The 11015-nt window shown below is 43.0% G+C and overlaps 1 protein-coding gene across 3 annotated transcripts in view; it reads right to left on the reverse strand.

Moving 5' to 3' along the window:
- Positions 1-10712, reverse strand: part of GLT8D2 (glycosyltransferase 8 domain containing 2) — a 36836-nt gene extending 26124 nt beyond the window's left edge. The window contains exon 1 of one of the 3 annotated variants that reach the window (XM_005680550.3): positions 10441-10712. The gene's annotated coding sequence lies outside the window, so the exon portion shown is untranslated. Of the gene's footprint in view, positions 1-6604; positions 6774-10440 lie in introns of those variants that run through there. The other 2 variants (XM_013964041.2, XM_005680551.3) reach the window with 2 other exon arrangements.

Raw genomic sequence — 11015 nt, forward strand, 5'->3', positions numbered from 1 at the left:
CAGCAATCATCCCCATCTTCTCCCAGAACAACTTCTTACTTCTTTTGCTTGAGACAAATGCATAGCAAATTCCAAGCCATCTATCAGCTAGATATATTACAGGAACAATTTCTTTTAACAGGAGAGGCAACTACCTCTTCAAAGAATAAAGAATTGGCCTTATAAGAACTATTCTGCCAAGACACTTGAAATATGTTGACAAGGTCATTTCTTTGTAGTGTCCTAGATTTCCATAAATTTCCTATTGTGAACTTCCATAATTAGAAAGAGCGCTTCACTCAGAGAAACAAAACCGGTGACATATAATAAAAATTCAGTATACTTGCTTTTTTTAAAAAAAAAAAAAAGGCTTCCTTCTTGTGACATGTCAGTGATTAAAGGCATATCAGGTCAGCTTCAAAATTTGATTTGTCGATTTTTTTTAAATGTTTAAATTTTTACTTACAGTAGAATTCGCTTTTCTGATTGTATCATTCTGTGATTCTTAACACATGCAGAAACTCTTGTGATAATCCCAGCAAATGGGATAAACAACAATTTCAGCACCTCCAGGGAATTCCCCTGCACTGCCCTCCCGCAGACGGACTCGGCCTGACACCTAGCCCCAGTAACCCCTGATCTAGGCTCTGTCCCTGTGGTTTTGCCATGTCCAGAATATCATATGAATGGAATCACACAGTTCAGTGTTTCAAGACTCTTCTTTAGTTAGTTTTGGCTGTGCTGGGTCTTTGTTGCTGAGTGGGCTTTTCTCTAGCTGTGGCAATGGGAGGCTACTCTCGAGTGGCTGTGCGGGCTTCTCAAGGCAGCGGCTTCTCTGGCTGCGGAACACAGGCTTTAGGGGACGAGGGCTCAGTAGCTGCCACTCTCAGGCTCTAGAGCACAGAGTCAGTAATTGCGGCGTACTGGCTTAGCTGCTCCACAGCATGTGGAATCTTCCCAGACCAGAGATCAAACTTGTGTCCCCCACATTGACAGATGAATTCCCATCCACTGTATCACCAGGGAAGCCCCTGAAACTCTTCTTTCACTTATAAGAGACATTTGGGATTCATACTTGCTGTTGTATGTATCCATAATTTGTTCCTTTTGATTTTTTTGGCCACACTCTGTGGCATGAGGGATCTCAGTTCCCTGACCAGGGATTGAACTCACACCCCCTGCATTGAAAGTACAGGGTCCTAACCACTGGACCACCAAGAAAGTCCCTTTCTTCTTTTTGAGTTTTGAGAGTTCTTTACATATTCTGGATACAAGTCTTTTCTTAGATATGTGATTTGCAAATACTTTCCTCCAGCAGATGGCTCTTCTTTTCAATCTTCTAATAACAAATTTTCCAAAGCAAAAGCTTTTAATATTGATGATGTCCATTTCATCAATCTTTTTTCTTTTTCATATCATGCTTTCAATGTCATATCTGAGAACTTTTAGTCTAACTCAAGGTCATGATGAGTTTCCCCTGCATTTCCTTCTGAGAGTTTTGTAGTTTTACATTTCCATTTTGAGTCCTTTTTTTAATATGGCCTGAGGTATAGGTGAAAGTTCATTTTTAGTCATATAAATGTCCAGTTGCTCTGGGACCATTTGTTGAGAAGACTACACTTTCCCTTGAATTGATTTTTTTCTTTAATGTTTAATTTGTCAAGGAGTTTGAATTTAAAGGATGACATGTGTTCTAAAGAAGGTTTCTTATTCTCTCCTATGCATTTTACAAGAATTATAGATCTGCATAGCAATCAGTGGCTAAAAAGTAACTTACATCATCAAATAAAGATTCAGCAACATTTACAAGTAGCACCAGACTTAAGGAGATAGGAAAAGGGCTGATGCATCATTAAAAAGTTTCAACCAAACATTTCCCCAAATCCATTCTATCTTTGCACAATATTCTGGAATATTTTATCTGTGCTCTGAAAATTCGAGAGAGCTAACAAACTCTCTTCTCTCAAAATATTCCTCTTATAACTCTGCTTCCTGGTTGTCCCAGTTCACCATTTATCTATATGCTTATCATAATATCTTATATGTTCATTAGAAGAAGCAGTGGGCATTAAGAGAAGCAGAAGATAGCAGGATAAGTTTGATGAAAAAAAAACATGAAGTATAATCATTAGAATTTTAGATTTTAAAATTCATTTTAGCTTGGAAACCTAAAATTAAACTTTGTCACAAATTCAATCATTTCTTTGTGGCATTTTCCAGGAGCTGAAAACTGATTTCCTTTATCTTAAAAAAAAAAAAAAAGAAGAAGAGAAAGAAAAATAGCTAATTTGCCATAAATAACAATTTGTCTTGAAAACTAACTCGATGTTTATTTTAAAATTAAATTGATGCTTCTTAATTCTTCTCCTTCTAAGGAACTTCTGAACTTGACATTTGACCAGAGGTAACAGTCGGCAAACAAAGATTATTAACCTTTAGGAATTAGTAAAACGACAGAGACACTCCGAGGGGTGAAACCAGGAAAGGCAAGGTGTCATAGTACTCCAGGGATTCCTTATGAACCAAAGCGTTGTGAGGACTTGTTGGCAGTGATCTGGGGAAACGCTTCGCCGCGGATTGGATTCGAGCCTTTAATTCACTGTCAACAACAGGCTACAATGCTGCTTTCATTTTCCCGGGGTTCAGACTGCACACCCAGGAGCTCTGAGTGCATTGGCAATGGCCTTTTTCCTTTTCTCCTCATGAACTTGAGGAAGAATTGAGTCAAAAAGCACCTTATTTATGATTCTTCTGAGACTGGTTTCAGGTACTTTTTATCCACCTACTATTCTAGATGATATGTGTTAAGCTAACATTTTGAGGTGAGTTAAACTAACTTTTTGAGGAGATGTCAACCTAACATGGTCTTTGACCACATGTCTGTTCCATCGCAAAAACCATCTAGTACCATGGGAGAGAATGAGAGGGAGGCCAGAAGGCTCTGGGCTCTGAATTCCTGAGGCCAGCTCCTCCCTGGATATCCCAGTCAGCCAACCCAATAAATTCCTGTATTTTCCTTAAACAGCTTTGAAATGATGTTCCATTTCTTGCAAACAAGGATCCTTACAAATGCATTCCTTGTAACCAAGACAGTGTGCACATATACAGAGAAGCTTGCAGGGGCCAGATGATAATAACAGGTACAATTTACAGAGCTTAATTTGCACTCAGATCTATGTTGACCATTTAGGTACATTGTTATCTTCTTTAATTCTTATGAACAAACTCAGATGGATATATTACTAATTCCATTTTTTTAAATGAGGAAATTGTGACTCAGAGAGAGTAACTTGCTCAAAATCACACAGCTAGTATTTAAATGGTGGGACAGGGATTTGAAATTAGGGCTTTCTGACTTCAAAGCTGATGCTTTTTAACCACTCTTTAGGACTCTTGAAGAGCTATTTTGGCTACCCCAGAAGCAGGGGAGGTGGGCTCCAGGTAACAGATGTCACTGTGTGTTGATAAAATTCACAGCTCCCAGGAAAGTTGGTCCACTTTCCCCTGAGTACTCAGTTACTCTAACTATTAAGGTCATACCAAAGAGTAAGTATCGATGCATCTGAAAAGGGTGCTATCTTTTCCTGTCCAGCATGTTGTCAACTCTAAACTCTGTTTAAGATAAAATAAGAGGCTTCAGAAACCTGATATGGCATGTTTAACTGCAAGGTACAGCAGTGGTGAGCCAAGGAAGGGAATTCCTGAAACAAATTCTTACAGGAAAACTTCTACGGTGATTTTGAAATGCAAGGCTGAGAGGAGTTCTTGAGAAGGTTTCCAAGAAAAAACCTGTTTTGTTTACTTTTTTAAAAGAACATGAGATTGTTATAGAGATTCAGTATGCCTGATTGGCATCTTTCTCCCTGTCTTTACAATTTCATCTCATCTCTGATGATGGCACATTCCATTTAAGCTGCTGTAAAGTTGTGTTTCCAATACTTGCAGACAAAAGCGTTCTAATTAAGTAGGTACCCAAGAGATGCTTGCATCTTCTAGAGAGGAGCTGATGGCATGGATTTGGCAGAGGGAGCAGAAGTGTAAAGGGATAGAAGAACAATGGGAGAGATCAGGGACGAGAGCTAGAGGGAAAGGCTGTAGGATACTTAAGAAGACACAGAGTAAGAAGCAGAGATCTGGGGCCAAAAGAAACTGGGGCAGAGGCTGAGAGAGCTCTTCTGAGCTAACATGGCTCCTGCCTGCGAGGAAATGCATCACAAGACTCATTCCTGCATGGACGAGGACCCGGTGCACGGCCGTGCAGACCTCCTGCCAGCTCTCTCCCACTCTACACACATCCTGTGTATAGCCTATGGAAACCCACACTTGCCTGCTTTCCCACCCACTGTGTGATCGCTCATTCTCAGACTCTTCAGCTATTCCCTCATCTCCAGAACTTCTAAATGGTGGAACACCTCAGGATTTAATTTTTTATTTCTTCTCTCTTAAACTCTTGCCTTAGACAGTCTCACCCTGTTTCCTGGATTGGATGCATGCGTGCTCAGTAGCTCAGTTATGTCCGAAACTGAGGACATATAAACCTTGCAACCCTGTGAACTATAAACTCACCAGGTTCCTCTGTCCAAGGGATTCCCCAGGCAAGAATACTGGAGTGGGTTGCCATTTCCTTCTCCAGAGGATCTTCCCAACTCAGGAACTGAAACTGCGTCTCCTATGTCTCCTGCATTGGCAGGTGGATTCTTTACCACCTCACACCTGGGAAGCTGCTCCTGGCTTGAGATACCATTTACATGCTGATTACTCCCAAATCACTGTCTGCAGTCCATTTCTCTCATGTGGACTCCAGACTCCTAAAGCTAAGTGTCTGTGGGCATCTCCACTTGGAGGCATCCTCATGTCGAAATCTTAGCTCCTGATGTTTCCCCACCACCATCTTTCCCAACTCCATTCTTATAATTGCTCCATGAAAATAAGCTTGGTTTTGTCCTTGACTCTTCTTTTTCTCCTTTCCTACAGATGGACTGACAACAAAGCCTGTCAGTTCCACCTTCAAAATACATCCAGAATCTTTACCACCTGTACTGCCTTTGCCCTGGTCTGATCAGCATCATCCTTTGACAGGATGATGCTGTCTTTGTCCCCCTTTAGTTGAATATTTTTTATATTAGATTTCTGTTCAGAATTCTCCAAGGCCTCTCTATTTCTCTTAGAGTAGAAGCTGAAGTCCATACAGTGTCCTATAAGATCTCACCCGATCACACTGCCCTCCTTGCCAGATACTCTCCTACCTCAGAGCCCTTTACACTCCTGGCACCTGGAATGATGTTCCCTTCACCCAGAACGCTCCTCCCAGATATCCACGTGGCTCACTTCTTCACTTTGCTCAGACTCAGGCAAAACCCCCTAACCCCAGTAATATGTATTACTTCTTAGCTCCCCAGTCAGGGACTGATCACCCCCTGCATTGGGAGCACAGAGTCTTAACCACTGGACTGCCAGGAAAGCCTGTATTCTTCTCAGCAATGACAACCATCCAACATACTGCCCATTTTTCACCAGTTTATTGTCTTTCCCCTCCAACAGTAGGGGATTCCCTCGTAGCTCAGTTGGTAAAGAATCTGCCTGCATTGCAGGAGATCTGAGTTTGAATCCTGGGTCAGAAAGATCCCCTGGAGAAGGAAATGGCAACCCACTCCAGTATTCTTGCCTGGAGAATCCCATGGACAGAGGAGCCTGGCAGGCTACAGTCCATGGGGTTGCAAAAGTTGGACACCGACTTAGCGACTAAACCACCAACATCCAAAAATAGGCTACAAGTTTCATAGATGTAGGGTATTTTGTCTGTTTTTGTTCATTGCCATATGCCCAGCACAAGTGCCGAGAGATATAAACTCTCAAAAATATTTACAGACTGGAGGGATGAACAAGTGGCCCTCTCCTCCAGAAAGCTGCACAAGAACATCAAACATCATCTGTTCCTCACCTGAAATCAGCACCTGCCCCACAGAAGCTCCCCTGGTGTTCTCTGAGCATCCTCCTCTGCTTCCTCCCAATCCCTCATCCAACCAACCTCTGATTCTGACAGTTTCACCTAGTGTTTCTTAACCCCTCTTCTTTCTATCCTGCCTCATCTCACTCATTAACTCTGTAGGAACTTCCAGCCTGGACTTTCTACCTCTGGAATCTCTGCTCCCTCCCCTTCCCCAATCTATCACTGGTACAGCGGTCACAGTGACTATCTTTATTGTTTAATAATTATATTAAATTAATTGGAAACATACACTCAGCTTTAATATCCTTATTTTTTGTTTGATTTTCCTTTTCCTTATTATCTGAAATATTTCAAGTCTACAAAAAGCTGAATGAATTTTCATTTACCCTACACCAGATTTACCAATTGATAACATGTTGCCATATTTCCTTTCTCTCTTTCTCCCCACTTCCTGCCTCCCTCCTTACACACACACACACACATACACACACACACACACACACGCATACATGCACACACATGGCTCTTCAGCCCTAAATACTTCATCATGCATTTCTTAAGGATAAGGACATCCTCCTGTATAATCACAATGCCATTATCACATCTAAGAAAAATAAGTGAAAGGCCAAGAAGCAGACCCAAACCCTCTGCTTTTATTCTTGGCCTTTCTCTTACCTTCACAACAAGGATGCCCAGAACTGTATCGTCTGCACCTCTGTAAGCTTTCCTAGGCTGAATGACTTCTGTTTTGTGTTTTCCCTATAGTAACAGTCGAGCCTTGAACATTCAGAGCCCATAGGCCTGACTACAGGACGGCAAGAAAGAGGCAGCTAGGGTGTCACCTCACAGTCGGTGTTGGAAAGAGGGAATCCTTAGGAAAGTCCCTGAATGGTGGCAAGGAGGATCTTGCATGGAGAGTTGTTTACCAGATGCCAGAGTTTGGGGCTGCGGCCAAATCTGGAAAGAATGTTTTGAGACCTGGCAGTTGCTAAGGGGATTAGCTCTGCCTTGGAAGAAAAGGCAAAACTGGGAAGAACTCCAGAAAAGTATTCCAAAAATCAGAGCCCATAAGTTTTATTTTACATGCCAACTCTAATCAGTTGGTAGGAGTTTTCAGAATTGATAAATGGAGATGGCGTCTAAAGCCATCACCAGACTCAGTAAAAGAAAGAGAGAGAGAGAAAATAAGGAAGAAAGAAAGAAAGAGAGGACTGTGATTGATTAATCATGTCTGCCATGGGTTTAGGTAAAGTGTAATGGGAAAGGACCTGGGATCAAAAGGAAGAAAAAAGTGAGGCCTCCTAAAATGTACTTTTGAATGACTTAAATCCAGCAGAGCATATACCTGAGTGGAAACAACACAGGCTTTGTGACTTTGAATACTGGTTCTGCCTCATTTCTTACTGCGTAATCTTGGGCAATTTACAAAACCCAATCTGTGAAATGGGACTATTTGGCAGATTAGATGAAATAATACATTACAAAGATAATTACTTACATAGTAATTTCCATGAACCAGACATTGGTCTAAGACCTTTGCATGTAAATTAATTAAATTGATTCCCACAACAACCCTATAAGGTTATTCTTCCTAGTTTATCCCAGGAAACTGAATCTCAGAGAGGTTAAGAGAACTGCCAAGAAGATCTGTGATTTCACAGAATTCTATAAGACTCGACTCTGAAGTTCACAGGTACATAAAACACAGTCAGTAGGGCACTTCAGCTTAAACCAGGCAGGCTACAGAGTCATCAACAGGACAGGAGCAAGGGGTTCACTTGAAGAGAAGAAAAGGGACAAAACCAGGGCTCAAGAATTTGACCTTCAACAAGACACCTCTGGCCTTTTTATGTTTTGCTGGAGCATGAAGGTCTTACTCCAGATCCACCAAAATACACAGGATAGGGAAGTCTTCATTTTGCAGAGGACCCATCCCGCTTCTTCCTGCACTGGATTCAAGCATTCTTTTACGACATGGCCTTAGATCAGGTGTTGACAAACTACAGCCAGATCCTGCCCATCACTGTTTCTTTCTAAATAATGTTTTGTGGGAACATAGCCAGGCTTATTCTTTGATGTTGATATTTGATGTTTTTTCCATGGCTGATTCCACACTACTTCTGCAGAACAGAGCCATCATGATGGAGACCACCTGGCCTGCAAAGCCCCTTATATGGCCCTTTGCAATGACTGTTTGCTGATTCCTGCTGCCCACCTTAGACCAGACTTTGTACATATCAATATGTCACGTATGACCAATCATCTTGGGTGTTCGCCAGGGGAGGTAGCAAGTGGGACATCCATAAGAGGAACCAAGATAAAAACAAGTGTGGACAGAAGAGGATATTGCAAGGCTTCCCTGGAAATGCAGGGGTTAACGCTCCAAGTGTCCATTGCAGGGGGCACAGGTTCAATACCTGGTCGAGGAACTAAGATCCCACATGCCATGTGGCAAGGCCCAAAAATAAAAATTAAATTAAAAAACAGTATATTTCAGAGCAATAACATGTTAAGCTATGTGATGTGATAAAATGGCTTGGCATCAACTGGGAACTGCAGTGTTAAACAAGCAAGCAGATTTCTCCAGAACTTCTTAGGACTTTTAAAATGCCGTCATGACTTGAGCGTGCTGAGAGGAGGATATGGCTCACAGAACATATTTTCCTTATGGGACTGTCTTCTTTGGAACATTCTTTGGCAGACGCTGAAATAAAAGAAGTCTTTAGAATCAAGCTCCCTGGGAAGTAGGAATGAAACGGTGAGGGCTGTGGCTTGGTGAGCGTGTCTTTCTCTCATCAAGGGAAGAGGCAAGAGAACTAAAGAGAGGCAGAGGGGACAAAAGAAGGAGAGGTGTTTGAAGAGAAGGAAGAATGTTGGGCCCTGGAGAGACAATTTGGGTGGATGTGAGGAACATCTGGTGACTGGACTATTGGGGGGAACCGTGTCTCCAAAGCGGGGCTATGGCCCAGTGCAGGGTGTGTGGTCACTTTCACCACCCCCAGCATCATCATCAGCACCTCTAGAGAAGCTTCCCTCCCTCCCTGAGGGCTCACTGCTCTGCGGATCCTGCGTTATGTCCTTCCAGACACAAGAAAGTAAAAGTGTTAGTCACTTGTCACTTGACAAAGCCTTGGTGTTTCCCTGATGGCTCAGCTGGTAAAGAATCTGCCAGCAATGCAGGAGACCTGGATTTGATGCCTGGGTTGGGAAGATCCCCTGGAGAAGGGAATGACTGCCAACTGCAGTATTCTTGCCTGGAGAATCCCATGGACAGAGTAGCCTGGCGGGCTACAGTCCATGAAGTCGCAAAGAGTCAGACATGACTGAGCGATCGCCAGTGCAGGAGACTCTGGAGACATGGGTTCAATCCCTGGGTCAGGAAGATACCCTGGAATATATTCTTGCCTGGGAAATTCTACAAACAGAGGAGCATGGACAGTGCGTGGGACCACAGAGAGTCGGACACAACTGAGAGACTGAGCACACATCACATTCACACATATGATGTCGCTTAATTCCTATTTTACAAATAAGAAGAGTCACCCAGAGTCAAAGCTGCTAAGTGGCAGTGCAAAGACTTATCTCTGTGAGTCAGACCCCAGAGCCCGTGTTCTCACCACTGCCCTGCACAGCTCTGAGTTAGATAGAGACCCAGAATTCCATCACGCAGCATGCAAAAGCATTCCGTGTATGGATGCAACACCAAAACATTTGGAGGAAAAGACAAACAAACCAGTGTCGCTTGGGATATTTGGCTGCACAGGGCCAAACAGCTAGGGACTGCCTTTTCCACAGCACATTCAGATGTTTGGATATCATATTTTCTTTTTCTCTTTTTCCTCTTATATTAAGTATCCCTTCTTAACTTGTGTCATAAATTACACATCAATCTTTATCAGGCTTAGCCAATGTATTATTCTTGCTCATAAAGTGAACATAAGAGGACATTTTTTGAACATTAAAAAGCATTTTTCAGCCTGAACACTATGACTACTGTATTTACAATAAGCCCTTATTTAGATTTCATATGATTGCTAGTTCTTTGCGGGGGAAGGGGGTGGGGTGCTTGGAGCCCTCAGAACAGCTTCCTAGGATGGACTCCGAAAACAAGATTCATAACTCAATTAAATCTTTTGTGGCTCAGAAACATACCTGCTTTAAATGCTAGCATTTATCAAGTGCTAGCTAACCGATGATTTCCACACTGAAAATATGAGGAAAACAGTAAATCAACACTCTTTGGCGGGTAGGGAGATGGAGATAAATCCAGGTCTGGAAAAGCAATGCAGGATGTGAAAAACTTGCACACTATTTTGGATTTGCAGCGATGGCAAAAAAATGAAGATTCCGCTGCCATGCTACAAACATCAGCTGGGGGCGCCTGAAGGCGGTTTGCGTGGGACAGTCCACCTCAGATCTACTTTCCTGCATCTACAGCAAAATAAAGGACAGCTGCCAGAAGGCCAGAGTGAAATAGACAGACTGTCACCCTGTTGTAAATTTCTGTTTACCTGGTGAGCGGTGAGGTCAGGGTTCTGGGTTCCTCCGTCCAAAGAGCTGCAGGGCAGAGTGTTCAAATCGTGGCTGGCCCCAGGGTACTGCCCTTCATGGTGCTTCAGCTGCTTCTAAGATCCCATTGGAAATCTCAAAGGGCTGGAGAGCCTCGAGGCCAATATTCCGTTTCCAAGAGAGTCCTGCTCCCCCACTGCACCTCCCTTGCTTGCGTCGACTTTGGAGTGGGTCGGGTTTCTTCCACCCCTGCTCCAAGCAGCTGGGAATCCAGGCTCTGTGCTGGCCGAGTGAGGAGGCGTCTGAAACCACTTCCAGATGTGCTTGGCTGGCTGGCTCCGATGGGCCAGACTTCCTTTTGCAGCCTCCTCCGGCAGCCCACAAATCATTTTGAAAACAAGCCTGCTCTGGAGGTAAAGATGCAAAACTGGAAAAAAGCAAATGCTTGGAGGATGAATTTCCACCACACATTGGATCTCAGGTAGATGTTGAGAGGGCAGAAGTGAAGAAGTTAAGTGCATACCAATTTTAAGACTGTCTTCATGGCCACTAGGGTCACCTGAAATGCCCTTGTCAT

Source organism: Capra hircus, chromosome 5 (genome assembly GCF_001704415.2).
Source record: "Capra hircus breed San Clemente chromosome 5, ASM170441v1, whole genome shotgun sequence".
Taxonomy (NCBI): Eukaryota; Metazoa; Chordata; class Mammalia; order Artiodactyla; family Bovidae; genus Capra; species Capra hircus.